Source organism: Salvelinus alpinus, chromosome 25 (assembly GCF_045679555.1).
Source record: "Salvelinus alpinus chromosome 25, SLU_Salpinus.1, whole genome shotgun sequence".
Lineage (NCBI taxonomy): Eukaryota > Metazoa > Chordata > Actinopteri > Salmoniformes > Salmonidae > Salvelinus > Salvelinus alpinus.
The window spans coordinates 38,063,123-38,075,872 of NC_092110.1; the positions used below are offsets into that span (position 1 = coordinate 38,063,123).

General features: G+C 49.1%; 1 protein-coding gene across 1 annotated transcript in view; it reads left to right on the forward strand.

Annotated features, from left to right (window-relative positions):
• The window catches only part of LOC139553914 (MAM domain-containing glycosylphosphatidylinositol anchor protein 2-like), a 196,083-nt gene that overhangs the window by 90,859 nt on the left and 92,474 nt on the right, over positions 1-12,750 (forward strand). The gene's annotated exons all lie outside the window — the stretch shown is intronic.

The following is a 12,750-nucleotide window of genomic DNA, read 5'->3' on the forward strand; positions in this document are numbered from 1 at the left end:
ACGACCCTCGACCCTCGGGGGACAATGAGGAAAATGAAAGAAAAGAAACACAGGCTTACTGTTTGGTGCTCCCAGTAGTGTTCCCAGTAGTGTTCCCACTAGTGCTCCCTGTAGTGTTCCCAGTAGTGCTCCCTGTAGTGCTCCCAATAGTGCTCCCTGTAGTGCTCCCTGTAGTGCTCCCAGTAGTGCTCCCAATAGTGCTCCCTGTAGTGCTCCCAATAGTGCTCCCTGTAGTGCTCCCTGTAGTGCTCCCTGTAGTGCTCCCAATAGTGCTCCCAGTAATGCTCCCTGTAGTGTTCCCACTAGTGCTCCCTGTAGTGTTCCCAGTAGTGCTCCCAATAGTGCTCCCTGTAGTGCTCCCTGTAGTGCTCCCAGTAGTGCTCCCAATAGTGCTCCCAGTAGTGTTCCCACTAGTGCTCCCTGTAGTGCTCCCAGTAGTGCTCCCTGTAGTGTTCCCTGTAGTGCTCCCTGTAGTGTTCCCAGTAGTGTTCCCAGTAGTGTTCCCTGTAGTGCTCCCTGTAGTGCTCCCTGTAGTGTTCCCAGTAGTGCTCCCAGTAGTGCTCCCTGCAGTGCTCCCTGTAGTGCTCCCAGTAGTGCTCCCTGTAGTGTTCCCTGTAGTGCTCCCTGTAGTGTTCCCAGTAGTGCTCCCAATAGTGCTCCCTGTAGTGTTCCCAGTAGTGCTCCCAGTAGTGTTCCCAATAGTGCTCCCTGTAGTGTTCCCAGTAGTGCTCCCAATAGTGCTCCCAGTAGTGCTCCCAGTAGTGCTCCCTGTAGTGTTCCCAATAGTGCTCCCTGTAGTGTTCCCAGTAGTGTTCCCTGTAGTGCTCCCAGTAGTGTTCCCAGTAGTGTTCCCAGTAGTGCTCCCTGTAGTGTTCCCACTAGTGCTCCCAGTAGTGCCCCCTGTAGTGCTCCCTGTAGTGCTCCCAGTAGTGTTCCCTGTAGTGTTCCCAGTAGTGCTCCCTGTAGTGTTCCCAATAGTGTTCCCAGTAATGCTCCCAGTAGTGCTCCCAGTAGTGCCCTCTGTAGTGCTCCCAATAGTGCTCCCAGTAATGCTCCCTGTAGTGTTCCCACTAGTGCTCCCTGTAGTGCTCCCTGTAGTGTTCCCAGTAGTGTTCCCAGTAGTGTTCCCTGTAGTGTTCCCAGTAGTGTTCCCAGTAATGCTCCCGGTAGTGCTCCCGGTAGTGCTCCCGGTAGTGCTCCCGGTAGTGCTCCCGGTAGGGTTCCCTGTAGTGTTCCCAGTAGTGCTCCCTGTAGTGTTCCCTGTAGTGTTCCCAGTAGTGCTCCCTGTAGTGTTCCCTGTAGTGCTCCCAGTAGTGTTCCCAGTAGTGCTCCCAGTAGTGCTCCCTGTAGTGTTCCCAGTAGTGCTCCCAGTAGTGTTCCCAGTAGTGCTCCCAGTAGTGTTCCCAGTAGTGCTCCCAGTAGTGCTCCCTGTAGTGTTCCCAGTAGTGCTCCCAGTAGTGCTCCCAGTAGTGTTCCCAGTAGTGTTCCCAGTAGTGCTCCCGGTAGTGCTCCCGGTAGTGCTCCCGGTAGTGTTCCCTGTAGTGTTCCCACTAGTGTTCCCACTAGTGTTCCCTGTAGTGTTCCCTGTAGTGTTCCCGGTAGTGTTCCCGGTAGTGTTCCCAGTAGTGATCTTTTTTGCGAGGAAAAAGGAAAAGACAATGTGTCGACCAGCGCGCTCTTTTATTGATTCCTATGTAATGATGTTTTTTACCCAGGCTCCTATAATATACTCTTGGATGTTTGTGATGCTACTTTACCTCCTCAAATGGACGAGAAAGACTTATTCGACAGAGAAGATCAAACCATCTACTTTATAACCCACCCACCCCTTCTCTTGCCTCGGACAAGCACCCACTCAGACTCCATCTAGAAGAAGCTGTGAGTCCTATTCTAATGGGGCTGGACCATATGGGATCTATTATGGCTCGCTACATTAATGGTTTATATTAATATGTTTGTACGGTCATTAGTACGATCTGAAGTTCATTTGGCTTCATGCGCATTAATCATCTTTCTGTCACAAATGTCTGTCATCAAACAACGTTTCTAGACTGCCAGCTAACAGAATTGTGGGTACCTGACCCCAAAAAGTAATTTTCATTCCACGTGAGGCTCAGATGAACCTGTAACTTGCCGGGGCCACTGCTGCTGTAGCTGTAGCATCTTATTTCACAGTCACGCCCTCTCCAAAGCGGATCGTCTGTGTGCAGAAATCTACTGGCACCTCGGGACGGATATAAGCTGCAGGTTTTGAGAGGGGATCCATTTATGTCAGTGGAGTCAGTCTTGGGCTCTGACAGCACACTAAGTCGGATAACTGAAAGCTCCACATTTGCATTGGGAAGGGAGAGAGAGAGAGAGTGTGTGTGTGTGTGTGTGTGCGTGTGCGCGTGTGTGTGCAAGGAGCGGTGGTTAGTTAAGGGGAGTCAGATGTTTTACCAAGGCAGGAGATCAGTCTGTTGAGAGAAGGACTAGAGGCAGCTCAGGCCAGGGTGGTAGAAGACCCGGTTCAGGCTGTACTCCGCCAGAGAGACCAGGGTGGTAGAATACCCAGGTCAGGCTGTACTCCGCCAGAGAGACCAGGGTGGTAGAATACCCAGGTCAGGCTGTACTCAGCTAGAGAGACCAGGGTGGTAGAAGACCCAGGTCAGGCTGTACTCAGCTAGAGAGACCAGGGTGGTAGAAGACCCAGGTCAGGCTGTACTCCGCTAGATAGACCAGGGTGGTAGAATACCCAGGTCAGACTTTATTCCGCTAGAGAGACCAGGGTGGTAGAATACCCAGGTCAGGATGTACTCAGCTAGAGAGACCAGGGTGGTAGAAGACCAAGCTCAGGCTGTACTCAGCTAGAGAGACCAGGGTGGTAGAATACCCAGGTCAGGCTGTACTCAGCTAGAGAGACCAGGGTGGTAGAATACCCAGGTCAGGCTGTACGCAGCTAGAGAGACCAGGGTGGTAGAATACCCAGGTCAGGCTGTACTCCGCCAGAGAGACCAGGGTGGTAGAATACCCAGGTCAGGCTGTACTCCGCCAGAGAGACCAGGGTGGTAGAATACCCAGGTCAGGCTGTACTCAGCTAGAGAGACCAGGGTGGTAGAATACCCAGGTCAGGCTGTACTCAGCTAGAGAGACCAGGGTGGTAGAATACCCAGGTCAGGCTGTACTCCGCCAGAGAGACCAGGGTGGTAGAATACCCAGGTCAGGCTGTACTCCGCCAGAGAGACCAGGGTGGTAGAATACCCAGGTCAGGCTGTACTCCGCCAGAGAGACCAGGGTGGTAGAATACCCAGGTCAGGCTGTACTCAGCTAGAGAGACCAGGGTGGTAGAATACCCAGGTCAGGCTGTACTCAGCTAGAGAGACCAGGGTGGTAGAATACCCAGGTCAGGCTGTACTCCGCCAGAGAGATTAGGGTGGTAGAAGACCCAGGTCAGGCTGTACTCAGCTAGAGAGACCAGGGTGGTAGAATACCCAGGTCAGGCTGTACTCCGCCAGAGAGACCAGGGTGGTAGAATACCCAGGTCAGGCTGTACTCCGCCAGAGAGACCAGGGTGGTAGAATACCCAGGTCAGGCTGTACTCAGCTAGAGAGACCAGGGTGGTAGAATACCCAGGTCAGGCTGTACTCAGCTAGAGAGACCAGGGTGGTAGAATACCCAGGTCAGGCTGTACTCCGCCAGAGAGACCAGGGTGGTAGAATACCCAGGTCAGGCTGTACTCAGCTAGAGAGACCAGGGTGGTAGAATACCCAGGTCAGGCTGTACTCAGCTAGAGAGACCAGGGTGGTAGAATACCCAGGTCAGGCTGTACTCCGCCAGAGAGACCAGGGTGGTAGAAGACCCAGGTCAGGCTGTACTCCGCCAGAGAGACCAGGGTGGTAGAAGACCCAGGTCAGGCTGTACTCCGCCAGAGAGACCAGGGTGGTAGAAGACCCAGGTCAGGCTGTACTCCGCCAGAGAAACCAGTGTGGTAGAATACCCAGGTCAGGCTGTACTCCGCCAGAGAGACCAGGGTGGTAGAATACCCAGGTCAGGATGTACTCAGCTAGAGAGACCAGGGTGGTAGAAGACCAAGGTCAGGCTGTACTCAGCTAGAGAGACCAGGGTGGTAGAATACCCAGGTCAGGCTGTACTCAGCTAGAGAGACCAGGGTGGTAGAATACCCAGGTCAGGCTGTACTCAGCTAGAGAGACCAGGGTGGTAGAATACCCAGGTCAGGCTGTACTCCGCCAGAGAGACCAGGGTGGTAGAATACCCAGGTCAGGCTGTACTCCGCCATAGAGACCAGGGTGGTAGAATACCCAGGTCAGGCTGTACTCAGCTAGAGAGACCAGGGTGGTAGAATACCCAGGTCAGGCTGTACTCAGCTAGAGAGACCAGGGTGGTAGAAGACCCAGGTCAGGCTGTACTCCGCCAGAGAATCCAGGGTGGTAGAATACCCAGGTCAGGCTGTACTCCGCCAGAGAGACCAGGGTGGTAGAATACCCAGGTCAGGCTGTACTCCGCCAGAGAGACCAGGGTGGTAGAATACCCAGGTCAGGCTGTACTCAGCTAGAGAGACCAGGGTGGTAGAATACCCAGGTCAGGCTGTACTCAGCTAGAGAGACCAGGGTGGTAGAATACCCAGGTCAGGCTGTACTCCGCCAGAGAGACCAGGGTGGTAGAATACCCAGGTCAGGCTGTACTCCGCCAGAGAGACCAGGGTGGTAGAATACCCAGGTCAGGCTGTACTCAGCTAGAGAGACCAGGGTGGTAGAATACCCAGGTCAGGCTGTACTCAGCTAGAGAGACCAGGGTGGTAGAATACCCAGGTCAGGCTGTACTCAGCTAGAGAGACCAGGGTGGTAGAATACCCAGGTCAGGCTGTACTCCGCCAGAGAGATTAGGGTGGTAGAAGACCCAGGTCAGGCTGTACTCAGCTAGAGAGACCAGGGTGGTAGAATACCCAGGTCAGGCTGTACTCCGCCAGAGAGACCAGGGTGGTAGAATACCCAGGTCAGGCTGTACTCCGCCAGAGAGACCAGGGTGGTAGAATACCCAGGTCAGGCTGTACTCAGCTAGAGAGACCAGGGTGGTAGAATACCCAGGTCAGGCTGTACTCAGCTAGAGAGACCAGGGTGGTAGAATACCCAGGTCAGGCTGTACTCAGCTAGAGAGACCAGGGTGGTAGAATACCCAGGTCAGGCTGTACTCCGCCAGAGAGATTAGGGTGGTAGAAGACCCAGGTCAGGCTGTACTCAGCTAGAGAGACCAGGGTGGTAGAATACCCAGGTCAGGCTGTACTCAGCTAGAGAGACCAGGGTGGTAGAATACCCAGGTCAGGCTGTACTCAGCTAGAGAGACCAGGGTGGTAGAATACCCAGGTCAGGCTGTACTCCGCCAGAGAGACCAGGGTGGTAGAAGACCCAGGTCAGGCTGTACTCCGCCAGAGAGACCAGGGTGGTAGAAGACCCAGGTCAGGCTGTACTCCGCCAGAGAGACCAGGGTGGTAGAAGACCCAGGTCAGGCTGTACTCCGCCAGAGAAACCAGTGTGGTAGAATACCCAGGTCAGGCTGTACTCCGCCAGAGAGACCAGGGTGGTAGAATACCCAGGTCAGGATGTACTCAGCTAGAGAGACCAGGGTGGTAGAAGACCAAGGTCAGGCTGTACTCAGCTAGAGAGACCAGGGTGGTAGAATACCCAGGTCAGGCTGTACTCAGCTAGAGAGACCAGGGTGGTAGAATACCCAGGTCAGGCTGTACTCAGCTAGAGAGACCAGGGTGGTAGAATACCCAGGTCAGGCTGTACTCCGCCAGAGAGACCAGGGTGGTAGAATACCCAGGTCAGGCTGTACTCCGCCATAGAGACCAGGGTGGTAGAATACCCAGGTCAGGCTGTACTCAGCTAGAGAGACCAGGGTGGTAGAATACCCAGGTCAGGCTGTACTCAGCTAGAGAGATCCAGGGTGGTAGAATACCCAGGTCAGGCTGTACTCCGCCAGAGAGACCAGGGTGGTAGAATACCCAGGTCAGGCTGTACTCCGCCATAGAGACCAGGGTGGTAGAATACCCAGGTCAGGCTGTACTCAGCTAGAGAGACCAGGGTGGTAGAATACCCAGGTCAGGCTGTACTCAGCTAGAGAGACCAGGGTGGTAGAATACCCAGGTCAGGCTGTACTCAGCTAGAGAGACCAGGGTGGTAGAATACCCAGGTCAGGCTGTACTCAGCTAGAGAGACCAGGGTGGTAGAATACCCAGGTCAGGCTGTACTCAGCTAGAGAGACCAGGGTGGTAGAATACACAAAGGGAAAGGAAATACTGACACCACACACTCAGCATTTGTTGGTTCCCTACAAAGAAAAAACCCATCCATCCATCCATTCTAGTATTGTTTTGGTTCTTTGTGGCAAGATTGTGACTCTTAGTCTGTAAAAACCTCAAGCAATGTTGAATACTGTAGTGGGATGTCTAGTAAGTGTTAAAATATGATACATTTTGTATTAGTGCTCAACGTACTGTATGATCATTACATCACACAACTGGTGTGCCAGTGTAACCCCATGATCTGTCAACACAAGACAGACAGACATAACTCATATTGTTGTTATTCACCAACCAAGGAGATTACAATGTCACCACAGCCGTGTTTTTCTGCGATTTTGTAGACTCTTGTTCTAATGGTTGAATAGAAGACAGCTGTCTCCCTGATCCCTTATCAGAGTTCTTTTAACACAGGTTTCAAGGAGGACAAAAATAACAGAGAACTCCTCAGACAATAGCCTTGATACGCTCTGTGCAGCTGCTCTGATGGAAGAGGGGTGGTTCATTCAAACTGCTTCTCCCAGATAAGACTTCCAGCCTCCAGTGACATGGAGAGACGTTTACAAGCTCTGCCACGCTGCCCCACTGCCACGCACAGATGGCAGAATCTCATTTGTGTGGGGGGGGGGGGTGAGGCAAGGATGGCGGATAGGCCCAACTGAATAAGCAATATTACAGCTGCAGAGGGGGATTGCACTTCAAGTAATCTCACTGTCCTCCTGCCTGCCACTTTACTCTGGGCCTATCAAAGACATTGGACGATTGTATTGTGGGAGAGTTACTGTGGTTAATGGAAATGTATGATGTTTAATAATAATAGTTACAGAATGTGATTCAGGGGTGCCATTTTGGTTTCATTGGTATTGGTGAATAGGACTGAGGAGACAAAAGTACTGATACTGAGAAAAAAAGAAAGGGAAAATGGATGAATGGACTGATACTCTGAAAAAAGACAAACGAGGCAGTCACTGAAAGATGCCTGCACTGTGAAAGAGAGACAAACTGTTGACTGTTTCTGAGAGTGGAGGGCAGATGTTGTAAATCCAGCATCCTGTTTGGAGTAAACTGTCAGGTAATCCCTCAGCCATGATGACACGTTGATCTGACAACATCATCAATAACTTTAGCGACCGTAATACAACCGGACTGCAAAACGCATCATATATCTTGAGAAGGGACCATTCAGTACTTCGGTGCTATTAAAGGCGTTCGGCAGACGACGGAGCAGGAGGAAATTTACCTGACTCTGTGGTTTATAACTTATTTAGCAGTTGAGGGGGCAGGCAGGCAAGCAGAGGCAGACTGGAGGTGAGCTGGGCTTGCTGACCATGCACACTGCCATGGAACTCCCTTTTTATTTATTTACACATCATCTCCACTTGGTCTGTTTCTCCATGAGGCAAACAGAATAGGCAGTTGAGATATATTTTGTTTCTTTTTGGGGGGGGGGGGACAGTCCAGTTATACGGCATAGCTTCCTTATTATGATGGGAGTCCTGGGTTGGCGGCAGCGCTGGGGTTTGCCTCAGCAGAAAAGGGCGCCTGTCAATGGTCTTCTCTGGCTGTCAGTCAGGTGTTATTGATGAGTGGGTTGCTATCGAAGAAACTGTCCTCATTAAAAACAGGTGGAGGATCAGTCAACGTGCTCTCTGGTTATGTCATATTTTTGCGGGGTTCAAGTCAATAGTGTTTCTGTACTGTATTTCTCTCACTCTCTCTGGGATCTACTGGAGGTGTTAGGGTTTGGGGGGGGTTATCAATTAAACGTCACAATGGGGCATTTCCTGGCAAATAGGTTGTTATCAATAAAATGTCACAATACGGTGCAGACCGTTTGATATGGCTGCTGGGGGGCAAGAAGAACCCCCCCCTCAGCTCCGCTAAAACCATTGACAACTGCGTGCTGTTTTCAAGGGATTGTTAAATGAATGTTATAACTATTTGGTTTTAATACCATCACCAGAGCAGAGTCACAACTACACATTTCAGATTATTCCACGTTTAGCTCTATCATCAGAGTTATACAGGAAGTACTTTTCATGATCAGTGAACATCAACTGATCATGTCATTTCAGATACAGTCCGTGAGGGTAGCCTAGCCATATGGCATGTAGCTAGTTAGCTAGCTAAGCTAACAACATGTGTCATTTAGCTTGCTTCATCGGAGACGAGGCTTTTGGACAAAGCCTGACATCGGCACGTCCTGGTAAAGTTGTTTGTTGGACTACCGTCATCACCACTATAGATGGCAAGATAATATAGCCATCTAGTTTATCCCTTGAAAGTTAGCTTGTTAACTAGCCATCTAGTTTATCCCCTAGATGTTAGCTTGTTAACTAGCCATATTGACATGATATGTTATTAGCTTGTTAACTAGTCATATTGACGGATCTGTTATTAGCTTGTTAACTAGCCATATTGACATGATCTGTTATTAGCTTGTTAGCTAGCCATATTGACCTGATCTGTTATTAGCTTGTTAACTAGCCATATTGACATTATCTGTTATTAGCTTGTTATTATCTAGCCATATTGACATTATCTGTTATTATCTAGCCATATTGACATTATCTGTTATTATCTAGCCATATTGACATTATCCGTTATTAGCTTGTTAACTAGCCATATTGACATTATCATTAGCTAGCTAGCTAGATTGGTCAATCAATCAATGTAGCCTGTTCCTGTCTGTCAGCAGCAATCGTGATTTAACACTCACAATGATGTCCAGTTTATACACTGCCCCCCGTTTATACACGTGTAAATAATAATTCCATAAATGGTCCCTTCCTGTATTATTATACTGATGCTAAAATGTTTATTCTATTCTACTGAGCCGTTTACTTTATGTTCATATTCTCCTCTTTTATTATTTCTTATTGTTGTTCCATTTCGAGGAGAAACCTTGTCGCCCCCCAGCAGGAAAATCAAACGCTCTGCACCTTATTGTGACGTTTTATTGATAACGACCTACTGGGTTGTATCAAGGACAAAAAACAAAATATGTACAAAAATAAATATTTAATACTAATAAAGAAAAGATTAAGATGGGCAAAAGAACACAGACACTGGGCAGAGGAACTCTGCCTAGAAGGCCAGCATCCTGGAGTCGCCTCTTCACTGTTGAAGTTGAGACTGGTGTTTTGCGGGTACTATTTAATGAAGCTGCCAGTTGAGGACTTGTGAGGTGTCTGTTTCTCAAACTAGACTCTAGTGTACTTGTCCTCTTGCTCAGTTGAGCATCGGGGCCTCCCACTCCTCTTTCTATTCTGGTTAATGCCAGTTTGCTCTGTTCTGTAAAGGGAGTAGTACACAGCGTTGTATGAGATCTTCAGTTTCTTGGCCTTTTCTCACATTGAATATTCTTCATTTCGCAGAACAAGAATAGGCTGACAAGTTTCAGAAGAAAGTTCTTTGTTTCTGGCCATTTTGAGCCTGTAATCGAACCCACAAATGCTGATGCTCCAGATACACAACTAGTCTAAAGAAGGCCAGTTTTATTGCTTCTTTAATCAGGACAACAGTTTTCAGCTGTGCTAACATAATTGCAAAAGGGTTTTCTAATGATCAATTAGCCTTTTAAAATTCTAAACTTGGATTAGCTAACACAACGTGCCATTGGAACACAGGAGTGATGGTTGCTGATAATAGGCCTCTGTATGCCTATGTAGATATTCCATAAATCTGCTGTTTCCAGCTACAATAGTCATTAACAACATTAACAATGTCTACACTGTATTTCTGATCAATTTTATGTTATTTTAATGGACAAAAAAAGTAGCTCTTCTTTCAAAAACAAGGACATTTCTAAGTGACCCCAAACTTTTGAACGGTAGTGTATGTTGTGAATTCCCTTTTTTAAAGCCGTGGCTGCCACTCCCTGTGTCACACACATTATCTCTCCCACTGAATGAATTGTGTACCCCTGCCATTCCATCTCTCCTATACTCATACCTGATGAGCACAGAGTACACTGCAGGCGCTTCAGTGGCAGGAAAGAAAGCACTGTGGGACCGTGATTACCATTTGGAGAGATAGACACGCTGGTTTTGATGCTCTCTCCTCTGATCTCCCCTCTTCCCATCCCTTCTCCTCTGCTCTGCTCTCCCCGCCACCCATCCCTTCTCCTCTGCTCTCCCCTCCACCCATCCCTTCTCCTCTGATCTCCCCTCCACCCATCCCTTCTCCTCTGATCTCCCCTCCACCCATCCCTTCTCCTCTGATCTCCCCTCTTCCCATCCCTTCTCCTCTGATCTCCCCTCCACCCATCCCTTCTCCTCTGATCTCCCCTCCACCCATCCCTTCTCCTCTGATCTCCCCTCCACCCATCCCTTCTCCTCTGATCTCCCCTCCACCCATCCCTTCTCCTCTGATCTCCCCTCCACCCATCCCTTCTCCTCTGATCTCCCCTCCACCCATCCCTTCTCCTCTGATCTCCCCGCCACCCATCCCTTCTCCTCTGCTCTTCCTCTCCTCCCCTTTTCTCCCCTCCCGTTCCCCTCTCCTTTCCCCTGCTCTGTTCTGCTCTCTTCTCTGCCTTCTCCTTCTCCCATCATCTCTCTCCTCCTCTCCTCCTTCCCATTACCTCGCCCTCTTCTTTCCTTTCTTCCTCTCTCCCCTCCTCCCCCTTCCTTTCCCCTCCTCAATCTGCACTCCTCTCTTCTCCTCGCCTCCTCCTTCATCCTCTCCCCTCCTCCCTCTTCCTCTCCTCTCCTTCCTTTCCCTTTATCCCTCTTCCTCTCCCTTCCTCCTCCCTCTCCCCTCCGCCCTCTTCCTCTCCCCTCCGCCCTCTTCCTCTCCTCTCCTCCCTCTTCCTCTCCCCTCCGCCCTCTCCCCTCCTCCCTCTTCCTCTGCTCTCCTCTGCTCTCTCTTCCTCTCCTTTTCTCTCTCCCCTAGAGAACTTCTGCAGCTGGCCCCGTCAGCCAATCAGTGTCCACTGGGCCCCGTCTTCACTCTAGTGTCCCGGGCCAGCTATAGCTCGACTCTCACCCACAGCCCTCATTTACAAGTCATTAAAGGAAATAGGATGCGAGCCAAATAAATGATTTAGGAACAAATTTGATGAAGATCTGATTAACATGTTGATTTACATGCAGGGCAGCAAATGCTGAGCAGCGAAGTGACACCATTAGGGGGAGGCTGTATAAATAATACCCCCCCCCCCCCCCCCCCCGGTAAAAACGCAGCAGTGTCTCAGGCGGATCACTGGATGCAGGGGGTCAGCTTGACTCACCTTTCGTTGGAGAATTTGCAACTTAATCAATAGCGTAATTGAGCCTGAATGGCTGGAGTCTCCTTGCATGAGCACATAAAGCCTCTGAGGTGATTGGGAATCTAATGCCCTCGCATGAATACAGCCATTATCAAAAGAGCTTTTATATTACTACTATTGAGACGGCATGAAACGAGGTTAGACGGTAATCTTCACACAGACAGTCTAGGAAAGTAACTTGTGAGGCAGAGAGTCAAGTTACGGCAAGTCCTAGGTTTAATTGAATTTTGATTTGGTAATCTCAACAGAGCTGTTTATCCTGACAATTAACTAACTCTAGCTAGGCTAGGGATTAGGATTAGGGTTAAGGTCAGGAGTTAGGTTAAAGGGTTAAAGGTCAGGAGTTAGGTTAAAAGGTTAAGGTTAGGGAAAGGGTTAGCTAACATTCTAAGTAGTTGCAAAGTAGCTAAAATGTAGTAACTATTTGCAAAGCTGCTAATTAGATAAAATGCTTAAGTTGTCCGTGATGAGATTCAAACACGCAACCTTTGGGTTGCTAGACGTTCACGTTATACGCCGACCAACTACCCTCCGTTCATTTTTGCCTTAAGTAACCTTCTTCTGTCTTATGTAACCATACCGAACATAATTTATCATACTAATTTGTGTGACCCGGATTTACGTGTACTATGTTACGTCTAGTCTATGAGACCAGGCTGAGTTATCGTTACTTATTGTGTATTTATTCCTGGTGTTATTATTTTTCGATTATTTCAAAAAAATTCTCTCTGCATTGACTGGGAAGGGCCCATAAGAAAGCCTTTTACTGTTAGTATACACCTGTTGTTTACGAAACAAATGTAATTTAATTTAGTGTGAAATATCCTTAATGTTTTTCTTCCGTGTTAGTAAACCGGCTTACGTAACTATCGGAGCACGAGGTGGATTCCATTACTTACAAATGTAAATGCCATTCGAATGCAGCTGGCTGATTCACATCATGACCCCATCTGTAGTTACTCAGTACTACAGTAACCATACTGTATGAGTGAGTGACTTCACATTCATCATTCACTAGCTTGATCTCATGGTGCTGTGGTTGGCTTGAAGTCCGTGTCTTGGAGGCATTTACTTTTCGTCTTGATTAATAGTGACAACAATACGACGCTTCACTCACGCATTCGCCTGGGCTATTTTTAGGTGCTGGGTAGTTAGCAACTCTATGTGATGCCAAGAGACT